The 20,913-nt window shown below is 34.6% G+C and overlaps 2 protein-coding genes across 26 annotated transcripts in view; one reads left to right on the forward strand and one right to left on the reverse strand.

The window, feature by feature from the left end:
- Positions 1 to 20,913, reverse strand: part of LOC145246840 (adenosylhomocysteinase-like 1) — a 736,073-nt gene that overhangs the window by 513,410 nt on the left and 201,750 nt on the right. The window lies entirely within an intron of this gene.
- Positions 1 to 20,913, forward strand: part of LOC145246842 (uncharacterized) — a 323,121-nt gene that overhangs the window by 195,431 nt on the left and 106,777 nt on the right. For 11 of the 19 annotated variants that reach the window (XR_013863191.1, XR_013863182.1, XR_013863187.1 and 8 more), the window contains exon 4: positions 2,170 to 2,275. The exons of the other annotated variants lie outside the window; for them this stretch is intronic. The gene's annotated coding sequence lies outside the window, so the exon portion shown is untranslated. The remainder of the gene's footprint in view (positions 1 to 2,169; positions 2,276 to 20,913) is intronic. 19 annotated transcript variants of the gene reach the window in all.

Consider the following 20,913-nt stretch of genomic DNA (forward strand, 5'->3'; position numbering starts at 1 on the left):
CCTATGGGGCTGCTGAAGCAACTTTTAAAAGGCCAAAGTGCTCCTCTAATGTGCTGACTAGACTTTCCGTACTTCTGACCTTGTGTCACACTTCCTGTGGAGGGAAGGAATTAAATAACAGACTGCCCATTCTTCCATGGTCACAACCACCGAGAGAGATAAGCTCGGAAAATCAACAACAATAAAAGAATGGGCAGATTCAATGAACTTAGGATGAGGAGATCAACTGATCAACTGACTGGCGAACATGGCCTCAACAGAAAAACTAAAATATGGACGTTAGCATGTACAGGGTCGATGGTGTCATACACACACCTAGAGCCCAACTAAATGTGTTTTCTATGTTTTCTTTTGAGTTGTTTTATTTGTGAGCCTATGCGCACCCCCTCGACAGCTGCCAATGTGGATGATCGCACAACCAGAAGAAAAGACAAAGTAGAAGAGCATGGAAAGTTGGGGACGGTGATGTTGTCGAACGGAGGACTATATGGTTTTATCACGGTAGTAAACAGAGAGAAAATCTGATTTTTAGCTAGAATATGGATATATTTGGGGGACTCTGGCTATTGAAACAGATCAGCGACTGAGCAGAATATGGAATAACTCGCTCACTTTTTCATACCCAGTACCACCAGGAGAAATTAGCTGGGAAAATGAAGACCGATTTCCAAAAGCGATTTAGCAAAGGTTGTTAATCTACAATGGGTTTGTTTTTTTTGTTTTTTTTTGTTTTTTTTACATATTTTCAAGAAAAAAGAAATAGTGTGAGTTTTATGATCATTTCAAATACAAGAACTCAAGTTTGCCCAGCTGGGCAAACTTGAGTTCTTGTACAGGAAAAATATCCAGTAAATAAAATGTAAATCGTTATTATTTTGCATTTTTTTTTTTTTTTTTTTTTTTTTGCATTTCCATACACCAAACATGGATATAAATATCACTAAAACATCCGCTGGGTCATAAGCTTCATTTCGGTACCTTACTTGCCTGGGTGGGTTGCCTTTAGGCCGAGATACACCGCGTCATGCACACACACACACACACACAGTAAAACCAAACTTACTAAGGGAGATAATAACTTCCGATGAATACCGGAAAAATATCCAGTTAATAAAATATTTAGTAAATCGTTATTTCTTTTGCATTTTTTGCATTTCCATACACCAAACATGGATATAAATATCACTAAAACATCCGCTGGGTCATAAGCTCCATTTCGGTACCTTACTTGCCTTTAGGCAAGTCACACATACACATACAGACAGTATGAAAATTTATAAGATTAGGATTTTATTCTTTTTGTTGGTAACACAAATATGAATAAAAATAAAATAAAAAAACAATCTCACCAAACGGACGAGGAGGGGAAAGAATGACCAATACTCACCTGAAAAAGAAATAAAATAAAAAATCATTAGAATTGGACATCAATTTAATTTATTTAAAACATTTAAATGTTCAACTACTATTCTGAAAAAGAAGTACTGATTATAATTATAATATATTGAAATAATGACGTTGGTGTTCAGTTGAGAGAAAAAAAACTCTTCCAGTGGAAAAAAAAAGTTCATTAACAAAGTGAATGATACTAAAAAGACTAGCTAATCCACTGAGCACCACAAACCAATCATGCCATAGCAATTATTTAACTTTCTTCGAAGACAAACAACAATGACAAAAGTAAACAGAGATTAAAAAAATAATAATAATAAATAAATTAAAAAATTAAAAAAAAAAAACTGATGTGGCCAGTTCCGGTGGAAGAATAAAAAAAACATCAATGATTTCTGATGTTCGGTTGACAGAAAAAATGTCTTACTTAAATGAAACCATATTTATGTAATAGAGTTTGTTTTGTTTTTTTTTGTTGTTTTTTTGAAGATTGTAATGCTGGGTATGGGGCAGCCAAACCAGCTGCTAACATTCCTCTGCTTTTAATTGAAACCAACCGAGAGCTCTTTTTAGTATCCTCGTTGTTCCCTTAAGTGCAATTGTCTGGATCTCTTTTGCACTTGGTTCACCAGGAATATTAGTTAGATAGGACTTCAGGTTCTTCTTCATAAGCCACGTGACACCTATAAACTGGTATGATTGATATCTCCCTAAGATTCCAGTTTCTTTTCATATCGTACATGAGACCTTGATATTTGGTCTGTTTCTCCTTTTCAGCTCTGTTCAGACCTCCATCATTAGGGACATTCACTTCAATCAAGGTTGCCACTCTCCCTGACTTATTCTATATAACTATGTCAGGTTTCACAGCAGCATTTTCAAGGTAGGTGGCTCTAGAGATTGTATGGCATATAAGTCATTTCCAACTGTTTTTTTGTGTGTTTTTTAACAAGGTGGTCACCACTTATCAAGGTCTGGAAGCCACTTAGGGATAAGGGTTATTTTAAGTACAGTACGTTAGTGTGGATATTTAATAAAGTGTCTACTTAAGGGGGCGGTTCATCAGGAATTTGTTTACGTTGGACTTAAAGAAATCCAATTTTTCGTCAGGAGATAAGCAGGCAGACGGAACAGAGTTCCACAGGTGTGCAGTTCTAAGAAAAAAGCTTTGTTCATCGAATCTACATTTTGATTTAGGCACAGATAAAGAGTGGGGAAAGTTTTTGACAGTGGATTCAGCTAGACGGGTGTTTTTCGTAAAAGATTGGCGAGGGGGGGGGCAGAGATTGGAGTTCAGACGAGCACCTGCCATGGAAATAACGATAAAACAAAGATAGGCTTGCAACGTCTCTTCTGTGGGAGAGAGGTTGCAGGGAAGAGAAAAGGACACCTCCACTAAGCCACAAAGTCTATTTTGTACTCTGTCAAGGCAGGATAGGCTATTTTTAGCAGCTCCTGCCCAGATATGGCAGCAGTATTCCATCCTTTGACGTACTTGGCTTTTATATAGATAGAGAATTGCATCAGTAGTGAGATATCTTCTGGAGTGGTAGAAGGATCCCACCATCTTTCCAGCGACCTTGGCAACAGACTTGATGTACGTGTTCCATTTCAGATCAGGAGTGAAGGTCAAGCCCAGAAGCTTGTCAAAACATAGGGCTTCTTCTAGACGAGAGCCATCCATTTCAATTGATGCCAGATGGGGATCAGAGCGTTGATGATGTAAAAATAGGAGTTTGGTTTTAGATGCATTAACTGTTCTTTCAGGTTGATGTTCCCAGGATTTGCTGCAGCACTGGATGTTTAATTTTTTTACAGATGGTCCAGTGAAGGTACTTACATACTCCATGTCTCGTCAAGGAGTAGCCGTCCCCCCAAAAAGAACCTTGCAATTTGATACTAGATGACTAACATTTTCCATTTTTGTGTGGCAGAACATGCATTTGTTGTCATTACCGAGACCTGCCATCTTAGACACATGCCCTTTTAAATCTAACATGCATTATTCAAACTGCGCACACATACATACACACACCTTCAATACACATCAGTTATTTGCCCTTTTGGTAATCCTTGTTTTGTCCAACAGGTGGTATTCTCTAGTTCCTGTTTTGTTTCTCTCTCCTCTTTCTCTCGCTTACCTTTGACCTATCAATACGTTCCTACTGTCTATGTAAGGGATGCACCTTTAAACATGCCTTGACAGAATCGTTTTCCTTCTCCAAGGTAGGATCGTGTTGACAAAGTTCTGGTTTAATATGAGTAAGAGTTAACGTGGAAAACGATTTGCATAGGTATTTAGTTAAAAATAACCGTAAGTTTTAAAATAAGTAATAGCGCTAAAAGGAATAATTTGTGTAATTTTTTAGAGAAAGAATGAGAGATAATAACAAATAAAAACAAATAAAACTGTAGCCAGTCAGTAAGTTTTTATTGTTGGTTTTGTTTAAATATATGTGAGTGGCCAAGAAGTAAACAATCTACACGTAATGTTGGTGTCATGTGTGTATATGGTGTAACAATTTGGCGTAATGATTGTCTTACAGCAGCCATGTTGTGTATAATACATGATTGTTCGTTTTTGTTTAAGTTTTAAAATCTGGAATAGGAGAATTACAGGTGGTATCCAATGAGAAAAGGTGGAATTTGCGAAGGGAGAAATAATTTTTTGAACCTGAAAATCGCAAGTGAACGCTATTCTTATGAGTTTATGATTCGGTTAATAAGGGTGATGGGGAAATTAAGTCTACTCTGTGTACGTAGTGATGGTAGTGAGGCAGTTATAAATTAGAGGGAAAAATAGGAACTACTTCCTCTAATGATAATGGTGATGAGTGAAGATTTCTCTCCTACTAGGATGAATTGTAGGATTGCATTATAAGGCCTGAATCTGTCTATAATGAAGTTTTAAAGTTACATAATGTAGTGGATAATAGTCTAGACACAATGAATTTGTATGTGGCATCTGTTGTTGCAAGCCTACGGTAAATTTGGTCCAGAGGGAAATTTCTGCAATCAAAATATTATATACAGGATGTGTTTATGAAAGTATAAAAATAAAATTACTGAAATCAAAATACCAAGCAGGTGATAAAAAGGCAAAGGAACTGATTTGTCTTGTCACAGTTTCTGGTCGTGCTATGCTGGAAATTAGTAAGTATGTTAGCTGACTATAACCACTTCCCAAACTTTCCATAAACTAATTCCAAATATATTGACCTTACTGTTCAGTCCTTTGTTGCAGTTATGATCGTGTGATCATAACTGCAACAAAGGACCGAACAGTAAGGTCAATATATTTGGAATTAGTTGATTAACAATCCTACTTCAGGTTCCTTTGTGTTCCTTGAACAACTTTCTCCCCATATTGTCTTTCTGACTTCACTTCCTTTAACTTTGTTTTGATGATCAACTATTTATGCTATTGTTTTTCATCTTTTTTCTTTTCACTTCCTAAAACTTTGGGGAAGGGGAGGTCTACGATACCACAGGTTGTATAATGTATTCTATAAAAGCCACTTTGCGTGTGTGTATGTGCGAGTTCTTTTCTCATAGGTTCGAAAACGGTAAGGTAATTTACATGTTCTTAAATAGGTTTTGTACAGAAATTCGTCCGATAAGTATCGAAAAAATCCGATCCTAAAAGTAGTTTTTCTTTCTTTCTTATAGATAAGAAAGAAGAATTTTTACAGGGGAATACTTTACGTTAAACTGGCAAGGGAGATAAAATCGTAGCAAATTATTTCTTAAAAAAAACAAACAGAATTATTGACATCTGAAAGTATAGCTCAGTGGTAGAGCATTTGACTACAGATCAAATGATCTCTGTTCAAGACTGGGTGTACCTCAACATTTTATTTTAATTTTTTCTTTAATGAGTTCAATTTACGATAAAAGAAGTACCATTTAAAATCGCTGCAAATCATTTGTTTGCATATTTTAAAATTAAACATTAATCAGAGGTGACTTTTCCAGGGCATTCATTGTCAAACCCAAATATCAGCTGACATAATATTATAAATAAACACAGATGGAATTTGATGTACGACATTATTATTTATTTATTTTTTTTTTGCAAATTAGTCCACCAGGCAAATTATTCCTTCTAATATATAATATTCAACAGAGGATGCAGTCTATAATAATACATATGCAATCTGCATAAATTAAAATATGTTTAAGCATATTGTATGACTGGGCAACGCTAGGTGTCCAGCTAGTCGTTTATACATGCTCAACAAGTGAAAGGGGAACAAGTGAAGAGTTCTAATAAAGGGAGATAACCCATAACTATTTGTTGTAAACAAGGTCTTGGTCAAAACTTTAACCAAAAGATGGTGTTGAGTTGAGAGGGGATAGCAGACAAGTTATTTAATGACTGGCTAACAGAGCAATTAAATCGTTTTATAATTTGGAAAGACAAACTTTTGAAGGTCATTTACTGGGCAAGCTGTGACAAAATTAAAATCAAGTTCTGTTTATTTATGGAAGTTTATGCAGGTATATGGGCACATGAAAAAGTGCTAAGTGTCAACCCAAATCAGAAGACTACAGATTATATAACAATGGTAATAATGTAAAGAGTTCGGACAAAGGGAGATAACTCATAATTCTTACAAAGCGATTACATAACATTGGGAGATAATGTGAGAGTTGCGTAACTAACACTCAATATGGTTTCCGTTTTGCTAGATCTACAGCAGATGTGCTTACAGTTATATCTCATAGGATTAGCAAATCCCTCGACGGAGGCAACCTTTCTAGGGCAATTGCTCTTGACATATCTAAAGCCTTTGATAGGGTATGGCATAAAGGTTTACTTCATAAGATCTCTAGCTATGGTATTGCTGGAAATGTCTTCTCAATTATTAAATCATTTCTTTCTGATAGGTTCATAAGAGTAGTAGTTGAGGGGCAAAAATCAGAAGCTCACAGTATTAATGCCGGTGTCCCTCAGGGGTCCATCCTGAGCCCAACTCTTTTCCTGATCTACATTAATGATCTTCCAAATCACATCCTTACATCATTTGTAGACATTTATGGTAGCACATCTAAGACAGTAAACGACCAAGTTCTCTCCAATTCTCTCTCCTCTGATCTTGAGCACATAGTGCAATGGGGTAAGGAGTGGCTGGTTACTTTTAATGCATCTAAAACCAAGCTTCTCTCTTTACATCATCAACATTCTGATCCACATCTGGCATCAATTGAAATGAATGGCTCTCGTCTTCAGGAGGCCTCAAGTTTTGACAAGCTTCTTGGCTTGACCATTACTCCTGATCTTAAATGGAACACCTACATCAAATCTGTTGCCAAGGCCACTGGAAAAATGGTGGGATCTTTCTATCGATCCGGTAGATATCTCACTGCTGATGCTATTCTCTATCTATATAAGAGCCAGGTACGTCCAAGGATGGAATACTGTTGCCACATCTGGGCAGGAGCTGCTAGAAAGGACTTGGCCTGCCTTGATAGAGTTCAAAATAGACTTCGTAGCCTCGTAGGAGATGTCCTTTTCTCTTCCCTGCAACCTCTATCTCACAGAAGAGATGTTGCGAGTTTGTCTCTGAAGTATCGTTATTTTCATGGAAAGTGTTCAACTGAGCTTCAATCTATGGTCCCCCCTCGCCAAACTTTCACAAGAAATACTCGTCTAGCTGTAAACACTATCAATAATTCCCCCCACTCTTTATCTGTGCCTAAACCTAAACGTAGATTACATGAACAAAGCTTCTTTCTTAGAACTGCACGCCTGTGGAATTGTCTTCCGTTTTCCTGCTTTCCGGCTGACTACAATATGGTTGTCTTCAAGTCTAACGTAAATAAGTTCTTGATGAGCCGTTCCATATAAGTTATCAAATTTACCAAATTTTCATTACTAATGATTATTATATTGACCAATTTCTACTGTACACTCTTTAACCCTTATCCTTGAGTGGCCTCTTGGCCTTGATAATGTGGTGATGCCTATGTAAAAAAAAAAAAAAAAAAAAAAAAAAAAAACAATAGATTTTGTGAGAAGAAAAAAAAATGAAACAAATTTAATGACTTCTGTGGCTTTAGAAAAAATTTTTTTTTAAATTTAATGGGGCAGAAAAAAGAAAACTGGAAAAAAAAGAGAAATAAAGAGAGAAATAAAGAAAAAAGAGAGAAATAAAGAAAGAAGCCAAAGAGAAAAAAGCCAAAGAGAAAAAAACCAAAGAGAAAAAAACCAAAGGGGAAAAAACAAAGTTTGAGGGACAGGCTCTTAGGTAGGGTGCTATTAGTCATGACAATGGTTGAAAAGGTGTTTTTTTATAATTGTTAAAGGAAAGAAGCTTAGCCTTAGTATCATTAAGTGTTACCATCCACTTGCGGCTCCATCCCACTACCAACTGAAGGTCGTTTTCTAAGGTTTCTGCTGTCACCTTGGATATGTGTACATTCGTTTCCACTACCAACTAACTTTAGTTTTGAGTATTCATTTCTGATCAAACTGGCTGGAAGAAAATACTTCTTAAAATGCTAGACAAAATCCACCAGAAGAAAAAAAAAAAAAAAATTACTGATTTTTGGTTTTATATAAAATCGCATCTTCATAAACCACCTATCCAACACAAAAAAATATAGCTTTGTGACACATAACCATAAGAAACATCACGTATAACGATTTGAGAAACATCACAAACTTTCAAATGTGTTGCTTGTAAAGAAAATAAAAGGCTTACGTTTTTGAATTTTTGAGATGAGGGTTGGTTATGTGTATTATTTGGATTCTTCAGACTAATGTTCTCATCTTGAATGTTATTCTCATGTTTCGGTCGATGTAACTTCTGACCTTCTTTCGATCTATCTTGTCAAACTCTGGAACTTTTACATCAAACTCTGGAGTCTGCACGGAATTTCAAACGGAACCCTTTATTTAATCCATGAAGGTTCAACAAGATACACCTGAAGAACGTTGGAGGTTTTACAGATCGAAACGTGAAAATAACACTCAAGTTGATAATAGTAGTGCAAAGAATGCAAAAGTCGACTTTTTTTTTAATTTATTTTTTAAAAAAATTTTTTATTTACTTTTAATTTTTTTATTTATTTATTTTTTTTTATTCATTTTATTTATTTATTTTTTATTTATTTTTTATTTGTTTTTTATTCATTTTTTATTTTTATTTATTTTTATTTTGTTTATTTATTTTTTTTTTTACATGGAGGTCACCAGTCACCACTTATCAAGACCCAGAAGCCACTCAGTGATAAGGGTTATTGTGTGTACAGTAATCAATGGGATAGTATCGTAGTAATCGTTATTATTGGAGATTTGATAAAGTGTCTTACTTAAGGGGGCGATTCATCAGGAATTTGTTTATGTTGGCCTTGAAGACATTCAAGTTGTAGTCAGGTGGGAAACAGGCAAACGGAAGAGTTCCACAGGCATGCACATCTAAGAAAGAAGCTTTGTTCATGGAATCTACGTTTTGATTTAGGCACAGATAACGTAAACGTTAATATACAAACGTAGTTTTAACAAAACAAAAAAATCTTGTACGATGACAATATAAAACGATTCAAAATTCTAAACGCATCATACATAAAATCTTGACAGCCTACAATTAACAAAATTAATTAGAAATTAATTTCATAATTGAATGCATACGTTAGGCATGTTTTCGTTAGCACTAAACAAGTGTGGGTGTGTGTGTGTGTGTTTATATATGTGTGTGTGCGCGTCCATGTGATGATCACACGTAAAACATTGTTTTCATTCCATTTCTATACTCTTTCCTCTCGAGCTAATACAACATACACGCACATATATTACACTGAAGATGACATGATAGATTGAAAAATGTGTTCTTAAAAAAATTTTTTTTTTTTTTTTTAGACATTTTTATTCCTACAGGTCAACAAATTAGAAATAGAGAAAAAAAATATAAACATTTATACATTTTTGTATTGATTTTTTTATATATGTGTGTATGTATAGATATCTATAAAAGTGAAATTGTCTGTGTGTGTACATTTCCCTACCAAACTACTCTGCCAATTTTCAGACTCAAGATTTGACATAAGGGGTATTAATTATTCAAAACAACTTTTGTTTCAATAAAAATAACAGCGAGTGCCTGTGTGCCCGCAGTAAAAAAAAAAAAAAAAAAAAAATCCACGTAGGCTCAAACCCGAAAGAGGGAAAGAAGGGGAAAAGGTAAGTGGCAAACGGTCCAATTGACCAGCACAGAATTAATCTCTTTGTTCTAATTATTAGATATTATGCACCCAAGGGATCGCTCTTTAACATGGTATTGGTTTCAACCCATTTTGATGCGGCTGACAAGCTTTTAGTGGATATACGAACACCCATACAAACAGACGTTTGAGACATATAGAATTAAATATATATATCGATATAAATTAACTTTAAATAACAATCTTAACATGGACGAATGGTGGCCTTATAGAGATACAGGAAACTTTCACGTGTAAGTAGTTTTCTAGCATGGTAGAGAGAGCCCACCTTCTTTGCAGCAGCCTTGGCAATACTCTCAATGTATATTCCAGTTCATGTTCCATATAAACGTTAGGCCAAGGAGTTTAAAGGAAGGACTTTCATGTAATGTGTTCTTGTCCATTGCTATTGGTGGTAGAGAAAGTTTCTTGTACTTATTGAAGAAAACAAGTTTAGTCTTGGCAGCATTGAATGTGATCATCCATTTTTCTTCCCATTCCACTACAGATTTGAGGTTATCCGCTAGTGTTTCTGCCATTTCCTTAGATATGCATTCATTTGTTTTCCCCTCGTGCCTGTTATAGAGAGTCGTGCCATCAGCAAATATACCCATCTCCGGAACAATTTTATCAGGGAGGTCATTTATGAATATCAGGAAGAATAAAGGTCCAAGGACAGACCCCTGAGGTACTCTCGCATTTATATCATATAGTTTAGATGTACAACCGTCGAGGAGAACCTGGATTTTTCTCTTACTTAAGGATTTAATTACATTATGTATTCTTCCAGTGATACCATATGATCTAATTTTCCTTAGAAGACCATCGTGCCATACCCTGTCAAAAGTCTTAGATATATCGAAGGCTAGCACTCTACTCTAAGATTGTTTTGTCCAGTGAACAGTATATACGTTCAGAGATTACAGTTAAGATATTCGCTGTGGAACGGGCTTTCCTAAATCCATATTGTTTGTTGGTTTGGAGTTTAGCAGCTGTAAGGTGTTAGACTAAGGCTTGATTAATCAAGGACTCAAATATTTTGTCGAAAAGCGAGAGAAGGCTAATCAGGCGATAACTTAATGGGTCAGTTCTTTCACCAGAATTCTTGAAGACTAGCACTACAGAACGGTTTTCCAACAGTCGGGAAAGCAAGATGCGTTAAGGCATTTGTTGTAAAGTTTGGAGAGAACTGGAGAAATCTCAGGGGAGCATTTTTTTAATAGCACAGCCGGGATGAAGTCGGGTCCACTTGCTTTTGAGGTATCTAGGTTTCTTGATGATACCATGTATATGAGTGATTTTCAAATCGTCTAGTGTGGCGTCTGTCTGCAAAGGAAAGTCGGAGAGGGAGTGGTGTGCCGGGTCCAGTGTGGAGTTTGAGGCAAATCAACTGAGAAGCAGGTTAGCTTTGTCGGTTGCCGTGCAAGCAAGCTCATGATTGTTTGATAGTGGGGGAATCGTTGACAGAATTTACTTGGGGGAATTGTTGACAGCATTTATTACACTGTTGTAGATTTTCCAAAATTCACGGGTTCCTAATTTCTGTGCTTTGATGCGTTTTCTGGTGGTTTCAGTGTATTCTGTCTTAGCTGTCGCTATTGCTCTCTTACAATTACTATATGCTTCTGTCTGTTGGAACTGAACTTTTGTCAGTTAAATCTGCAGTACACACGCTGCCTTTGAGCAATGGCAGCTGCACAAGGAGAAGTAAACCATTGGGGAGAGTGGGGCTTGCTAGAGAATTTCCGTGGGTTTTTTTTTTTTTTTTCTTTTTACTCATGTGCTTTTTAAATATTGTATAATGATCTATATTTCTTTTAGACTATCGTCTGCACAACATTTTCTGGGAAACTACTGGGCCAATCTGGCTGAAATTTTTTTATAGACCTTTGTCATAAGGTGCCGCCAACTAGTATAATGCACAGTTAAGAATTAATAGAGATTTATAGAAGTTAATATTTAATGCAAAAATGAGCAAAAATTTAAACATATTCAACCATCAATTCGACACAAAGCGTTCATTCTAAGACAATGGTCTACAGGGCTCTACTTTGCGAGTGAAACAGTCATATTTGTGAGTGATTTTTCAAAATGGTGACTAGAAAGAATGAAACGCTTATCTTTTGGCGATTGTATTTCTTTCAATGACAATTTTCCAAAGCTCATTACTGAGTGAAAAATATCTTTTCAACTTTTATATATATATATATATATATATATATATATATATATATATATATATATATATATATATATATATATATATATATATAAAACGAACAAAGTTAAATTATTTAAACAATAAAAGAACAATATACTCTTTTGTTTTTATACCTTTAGGTATCAACATAAAATTTGTTGCATATTTGGAATTACACTTTAAAAAAAAAAAAAAAAAAAAGAAAAAAAAAAAAGAAAAAACACACACACACAAAGAAATCTTTATATACATACTGTCACAAGAACGAAGAAGTCATTCTAAAAATCATGTGGGTTTGGCTAGTAACTTTTCTATTTCGCTAGTAAACGAAAATATTTAGTTGTCAAAGGTCAACTAAAGATAAATTTGTCCGTAGAGCCCTGGGCTATAACTTTTACCTCTTAACATGCTAAAAACGCTAGTAAACTAATATTGAGTAATGGATAAAGAAAAAAAAAAAAAAAGAGAAGGAAAGAAAAAATGGATAGCAAGAATCAAGATGTACGAAACAATCACGTTGACACACCGGTTCTCGCCAGATCACCGAAGTTAAGCAACGTTGAACCTGGCCAATACCAGATGGGTGACCATTTGAGAAAGGTAGGTTAAGTTGTAGATGGCCTATGCCCCTCCAGGGGCTCAAAGGTTATGGAAGAATCAAGATTAAAATTGGGACCCTAAAATTTAAAAGTAAATAACAATATCAGAATAAAATACGAAGTTTATAGGCCGTCAGATGTCGATGGCAGTATAAGCGGAACTGCTTTACTTTATTATAGAGATATATGTGTGAAAGGAAGAAAGAGTTGATGGTGGCAAACTCCTAAAAGGTTTTGATATTAGAGTAAGGCCAATTATCATCAGAATCAACTTACTAAAAATGATACCAACTTCAGATCAGGTAACGCAAGCTCAAACAATGAGCCACAGTCAAGAAAAATCTATATTCCATACAAATATCCCTACTGTCATTGCTGGTTTTACATTACTACAATGGTCTTATGTTTAAAAGATAAATAAAAAGCTTATAAACTTAGCTTCTTCCTAACAAAAGCTTAAAGTGTGGGATCAACTGGTGAAAATTGATACAGACTTTAGATCAGGTAACTCAGGCTCAAACTATGAGCCACAGTCACGAAACAGAAAGAAAGGAAATTCAAAACGTTGAAAGAGACAGAAAGTGAAACCCTAACTCGCTAAGCACCTCAACTGATTGGCTAAAAATATTTCCCCTTGAATATCCACAAGTTTTACGAAACTTGAACTTGATGAGTGTCAAATTATCATGACTTATATCGAGAATAGCAAACGATATACACAAGAGAAAACATGTATATTGTTTCAGCATTTTTTTTTTTTTTTTTAAGATAGATCTTTAAAAGGCTTATCAGGTTTTATTAGAGAATTGTCAGTTCGCTTATAACAAGATTTAATTGTTAGATAAATCGTAGATTGGACATAACAGGTCAAATGAAGGACAAAGACAGGATTAACCTTCAATGGGAAGAACGGGTACTCTTTAGTTGCATTCCTTCAATTCACTTAAAACTTGTCGTCACAGACGAACAAACAGAACAATTGCTGCATTTCATCTGTTTTTATTTTCTTATCAGTTTGTTGAAGGTGAGGATGGAGCAACCTACCGGATGCCAAACATTCACCTGCTATCAGATATCCCAACCGAAAGATATTTTTAAGTTTCTGACCGTCCCTTTAAGTGTAATTGTTTGACTCTTTGACACTTTGGTTCACCGGATATATTTGCCTGGTAGTTTATGAAGTTCTTTTTCATGAGTTCAGTTGCTCCCATAATAACTGCAATGATAGACATCTTCCTAAGATTCCAGTTTCTTTTCATGTCGTACATAAGACTTTCGTAATCCGTTATCTTTTCTCTTTCAGTTCTGTTTAACACAGACATTAACTTCTAAGATTACTTCTTTCTACTCCTTGTCGCATATTCTTTCTCTTTAGACTTGAGTATTCAACATCGTAATTTATCATGTATAAACACAAAAGTTTTGTCAAACTGATTGTTGGATATGGTTAAATTTGTGCTCAGTGTTGTATTACATACTAATTCTTATTAATCCGTAACTGTGCATTTTTTTTTTCGACATGGAGATCACCACTTATCAAGGTCTGGAAGCCACTCAGGGATAAGGGTTATTGCGTGTACAGTAATCAATGGGATAGTGTCGTAGTAATTGTTAATATTGGAGATTTGATAAAGTGTCTTACTGAAGGGGGCGGTTCATCAGGAATTTGTTTATGTTGGACTTTAAGACATCCAAGTTATAGTCAGGTGGGAAACAGGCAAGCGGAAGAGAGTTCCACAGGCGTGCAGTTCCAAGAAAGAAGTTTTATTCATGGAATCTACGTTTTGATTTAGGCACAGATAAAGAGTGGGGAAAATTATTGACAGTGGTTTCAGCTAGATGGGTGTTTATCGTGAAAGATTGGCGAAGGGGGGGGGACCAGAGATTAGAGCTCAGATGAGCACTTGCCATGGAAGTAATGATAAACCAAAGACAGGCTCATCTCTTCTGTGAGAGAGAGAGGTTGCAGAGAAGAGAAAGGGGATTCCCCCACTAAGCCACAAAGTTTATTTTGTATTTTGTGCATCAAATAGATACCATAAGAATTGGTTCGCCGCACCTTATCATTAAAGGCCATACAAAATTTCAGCCAGACTAGCTACATATTTTTCAAGATGGAATGGATGGACAGACAGACTAAGAGAAATATATATATATATATATATATATATATATATATATATAAACACACACACACTAGCAGGCCACCTGGTGTTGCCCAGTTGTACGATACGCTTAGATATGATTACGTATTTATTAATATAGAGACAATTGTTTATCGATTATTATATTGAAGGTAATATATAGTAATGAGATCAAAACTAAGAAAATATATATATATATTACTTGGGTGCCATCAGCTAGAATCGAAACCAAAACATACAACTCTCCACCCTTATTCCTTAGCCTCTGAGCCATGCCCGTACGCATATATATATATACACACACACACACACACACACACACACACACACACACATGGTATAATCACGTTAACATACCGACTCGCCAGATCACCAAAGTTAAACAATGATAACCTGGCCAGTATAAGATTGGAGAGGCTAGGCGCTGTATGTACCATGCCGAATTGTAGAAACTTCCAGATTGGTGTATATGTATATATATTAGTGTAGGGATGATTAGTTGAAATCAGGAAGCGGAAAAATCAGAAGATTTATAAGAATCGGAATCGGAAAAACTGATGCCTATTTTTCGATGCCAAACCGATTCTTTTGCCTTTTTTTTTTTAATTTGATTTTGTTTAAAGTAAAATCTTCCATTGCTGGTAATAATGATAAAATAAATATTTATTGATTTTAAATTGCCAGTAAAACTAAAATCGATAGATCATCATCCACAAGTGTATTTTGACGTTTAAGAAAATATCTGCATATTTAACACATGCTTTTTTATGAAAATCGGGGAAAATAACAATCTTATAGTTAAATAATTAGAGATTTATAAAGAATCGGAATCAATAATTATATCGGAACCGGAAAAAATATTGGAATCATCCCATCACTAGTGTGTGTGTATATATATACATACATACAAAATTCAAAAATATAACGGTTTAAATCAAAACAAGTGCAGAATTTCATTCAAAAAATAAACATTTATTCATTAAAATTAAATTTAATATTTCTATTCATAACTGAATCTTTATCAAAAAAATGCACTTCTCATTAGGTCATCGACGTTGAGCCTGATCGTTACAATATGAGTGACCATTTAGGAATATCAGACATTGTATTTAAAAGGATTGAAACTTTCTTTTAGAGGAAGCTGTCTCAACCCAATTAGAGTAAGTGTCGTTTTAGGGTTGAGGAAAGGGGAACTCAACATTGCTGCTTTTATCATGAACTAGCTATATACCTACCCAGCGTTGCCCGGGAGTGTATTTACTTGCAATTTGCATTATATTTCTTTCCTGCGCCCTGAATATATATTTCTTCTCACAAAAGGGAAATAAGTCTCTAATGAATACAAAGAGAAAAAGGAAATATTAATATTACTCATACGGAACTCTTCCTGCTCTCTGATGAAGGGATTTATCCCAGAAATATTTAAAACAAAAAAAAGAAAAATCTTAAAAGATGCTTACAAGAATTTTCATTTGAATTAAGAAAAAAAATTTGCAGCAGGTAGATTATTTTTTGGAAGGATTTTTTTTTTAATAATGAAAATTGCTCCCAGACAAGGCATGAAGCTAATTAATGCAAAGAACTAAAAGAAAATGAAAAAAATCTAGCCAACGATATATTATCTGGAAAAACTGACTCAGAAAACAGCAATTCATCCCCCATTGTCAGAAGAAACATTCATGGAATATGAGGACTAAAAGAATAAAATAAGGGAACTATTTTATTTTTTCTTTACATATAACAACTTTTAAAAAAATTAATTTTCTATTGAGTATGAAATATTGATTTTGTAGGACGGTAGCTTTCGATGATACAAGTCGAGAATCAAAGTAACTGCATATACAAGAGTTTTTCTTCTATATATGTGCATATACAAGAGTTTTTCTTCTATATATGTGCATATACAAGAGTTTTTCTTCTATATATGTGCATATACAGGTGTTTTTCTTCTATATATACAGGAGTTTTTCTTCTGTATATAGGTATATACAGGAGTTTTACTTCTGTATATACGTATATACAGGAGTTTTTCTTCTGTATATGTTTATAGACAAGTTTTTCTTATATATATATATATATATATATATATATATATATATATATATATACACACAAGTTTTTTTTGTTTTTTCAGACTGGTAATTTTTACTATGGAGAAATTATTTATTCATCTCAGTAATGAACATTTAAGTAATCTATAATAAAAACATGTTGCAATATTTTGGACTCATAATGGGGGCATGTTCCCTCGAAGTTAGAAGATTCTATTTATAAGCGTTGCTGCTAGGAACTGATGAATCGAATCAATTCACGTTTCGCTATCAACCAATCAGAAACCAGAATTGCTCCATAAAAATTAAACCTTGCACATATTTTTTTCGTGTCAACACGAGAAGGATCTTTTACTCGGTGGCTGCAAAATTATAAAGTCCGGAACCTGTACAGCACAGCTGTCCACCGAGAATTCGTCATCTCCAGGACTTGCATAGAATAACCACCCATTGGAAACCCTTCTGAAACTAAACATGGTTTACAACTAAATAAAACTATTTTATTCAAAAGGAGATTAAAAATAACTTCTGGCGCTAATGTTATGATGAATACTACACTGTGATCTAAGCCAAAAGGTTAAAGATCCATAAAAATATTTTTGCGAGTTGGCATTTTCAAATTAATGAAAAAAATACTATATATCTTGCATCAACATAATTTTTTTTTAAATAAATAACTTACTTTATCCATACATTCATACTGAACATTTATAAAAAAAAAGGAAATATGTTTTACTTTTAATCATACGATTGTATGCACACACACACACACACATTATATATATATATATATATATATATATATATAGACACACAATAGAGGGAGAGATAGCTTAACTATATAAGCTCAGAGTCGTCTATAATATAAAGGACAAACATCTCACTAAAACTTGAAAAATGCTCAACAAAACCCTATAAAATTTTTTATTTTACTTATTGTAACCCCAGAAAAATGTCTAAAATTTCCAAAATCATGCAGATTCCATGAACAAAGACTTCTTCCTAATACTACCCTCCCTGTGAAACTGTTCCACTAGCCTGCTTTGGAGCTGACTACAATATGGTCATCTCCGAGTCCAATGTAAACAAGAGGGAGAGGGAAAACGGAGGAGGTGGAGGGAGAAGTTATGTTACACATTTGCCCTGGACAATGCCAGGTAGCTTTGCTAGTATATGCTAAATTCTATGTTTGTGCATCTAATACAAGTTCTGGGACTATTATGCACAGGTGATAGAGTCATTGAAGGCGTTTTATTCACAATTCAAGTTTTAGCGATCTACATAAAACAAAAACAAATGCAATGATGTAAAAAAACAGAAAAAACAAACATGATAATCACGGCTGAGGTTGCAATAAATCTGAATCGTAGACTTTATGCCAACTGCCATGCCAATCAAGCACCACCAAATATGGCAGAAGCCAATTCATTAGAGTTTAGCCAATCTAATTCTGATTGGACAGTTAGAAACCAGATACATGCTTAATCTGCCAGATGTGATGCTTCCATCTGGAAATGGTTAAAAGTCGGCCGCACCGCTTAAACACATAAATAAGGATGCTACGGTGAGATCTGAAATAAGAGATCGTAATTAAGGCGAGATTTTCAATATTGACACGAGTGACCCATGCGTAATTTGGATATTCTGCATATTTTGATTTTTCAGGGGGTTTTTTTGGGGGGGGGGGGGCTGCAATTTCAATTTCCACTCTTTCAAAGCTGGTTTTAATGAAGTGTTTTTTTTTTTCTTCTTAAACTATTATTTAATGTAACATTGTTATCAGGCAATGTCCATGTCACAAAATAGCTATCGTGTCACTACACAAATGTCATTGTTTTTAACTATTCCAACTATTAACTAAAACGAACTTTGTCTGTGTATCTGTGAGTTTGTTCCTGACGATCTCGAAAACGGCTGGACTGATTTCTATGAAATTTCACACAAAAGGTACTTTATGTGCCTAGCAGCGTTCTTAGATAGGTTTTGTGTCGGAATGTCTTCGATAAGTATCCATAATAGAAATAATCGGATGAAAGAAAGAGGAAACTTTGACCAAAGTTAACATCTTACACGGCCTAACATCACAAGTGCATTTGTGAAGTTTTATTACCAACCAAGCCAAAAGGCCCGACATAAAATCAACATTAAGTTCTTTGATATGACAGGGGCGCATTCGAAATGAATGTTTCTGTTTAAAGCACAACTGCACCATGACACTTGACTTTTGCATTTTAAACTTTAATGCAAGCTATTATATCCAAAAATAATTTTATAAAATCAACAGTAAGTTCTCTACAGTGCAATGTAGACTACAATGTCTTGTGCAATAAGTCATAGCAAGAAGCGTGTGAGGCTTTCTCCCGGTGCACTGGGACGTATCCCCAACTAGAGCAGGCAATCGATTTGATTAAAAAAAAAAAAAAAAAAAAAAAAAAAAAAAAAAAAAAAATGGCGATTTCATCGATTTTGATGACAATAAAAAATCTGAGAGTGTGAAACATTTACTCATCATTCAATCCCAGGAAACGTCAGGTCACCCTACTAGTATATTTCTAAAATGTACAATTTCTATTAACATTATCGCTACACCTGAGCATCTGATGTATATGACGTTAAGGTTATCAAAGGCTGCATGAGAATAATTATATAGAAGTTTGAAGCGAACACAAGCCCTATGATATTATTTTGCACCCTCTATACAGAATAATGACTAACTTTAGATCATGGGAAATAAAGTTTATACTCAACACAACATGGCCATCAATAACTATTTCAAAAAACATTTTTAGAAAGTTCATCTTTAGGTATCAAGATTTTTAAAAATATTTAAAAGGTTGTCAAAGAACGGTAACAAACTTACAAACATAAAATTAGCTGAGTGTATTATTATGTAGTTTGTATTTTTTTTTTTATTTATCTCCCCTTGAAATAATAGTTTGAACTTATGTTTTGCATTGGTGCATTACTTGTTTGTTTTTTTTTATGTCAGAACAAGTCAAGCATGCGAGTTTCCCCTGAACGAGTAAAAAATTTACTTTCACCATAACTAATGTTTGTGCTAGATTTCATAAATATTCACGGTGTGATTATTAAGAAAAGTATGAACGGACAAACGATTTTGAGACAACTTTACCTCTATAATGGCCCCTAGGGAGACAGCTAGTTATCCTGGAAAATTAGTTCTGGCAAAAATTTATTTTCACCATAACTAATGTTTGTGCAAAAACTGAAAAAAAATCCAAGGCGTGGTTATTGAGAAAAGTGAACAAATAAATAGGAGTGAATTACTTGGTTTAACCCCTCTAAGGCTTTTGTATTGCTTGATACTAAAGAATATTCTTTCTACTTCTATTATCGTTGTATAGGAGCCAAACTTGGATGCCCGGCATTGCCTGGGTGTTTGGAGGTGTGTGTTGAGCACAAGAAAAAAAAACAAAAGTGGTCGTAAACAGACAAGCTCGAACCTGTATCGTGAAGGAGGAAAAGAATATAAAAAAAAATTTTTTTTAAAAGTGATGTCTTTGCCATTGTGTCCATCGCCAAACCAGAAGTGCGAAGGTTTAAATTAAGGCTAGACAATCGAAAAGAGGGGGATGACTTTCAAAAATATTGGCAAAAAAAGCGACCCCTCCTTGTAGAAAAGTGCCTAGTTGAGGGTGAAGGAATTAATGTTTTTAGCCAATTTTTTTGATGCTTGTCATCTGAAGGGTCGAGCTTCAAAACGATACTGATTTCGTCAAAATCTATTGCCTCTATTGAAAGTTTTAGGCAAACATACATACATACATTTAAACAGATAGGTGAGATTTACATTATAGATAATGCAGCAAACGTCCTATTTAGTTTTACAAAATATTGGAAATCAGTCAAAACTATTACGACACACGACACCGTAACAATCAGTAACGGTGGAAATCGGGTAGAATTTGATTTAAGAGGACAGCTCAACAAGAACTTATCTACAGGTGAGCAGGTCTGGGTAAGAATCTTTGTTCATGGAATTTGCATTTAGGCAAAGATAGTAGGGGAAATTGTTGACAGTGGTTATATCTAGACGAGTGTTTGTTATGAATGTTTTGTAGGAGAGGGCATTGGTTTAAGCTCAGTCAAGTACTTGATGTGAAAATGGCAATAGAGCAACGATAAACTCACGTCTCCTCTGTAAGAATAAGTTATAAGGAGAAGAAAAAGACACTGCCTACTAGTGTAATGTTATTACTTTGAAAATGAACCAAGCGTTGTATTTAGAGACTTGCAAAGGAAATGAAACTTTGATACAAACATTTTTTAAGTGAAAGAAAAAGTTATTTATTTCATTCGGT

The sequence above is a fragment of the Euprymna scolopes genome, chromosome 24 (assembly GCF_053919585.1).
Source record: "Euprymna scolopes isolate OS-2025 chromosome 24, ASM5391958v1, whole genome shotgun sequence".
Lineage (NCBI taxonomy): Eukaryota > Metazoa > Mollusca > Cephalopoda > Sepiida > Sepiolidae > Euprymna > Euprymna scolopes.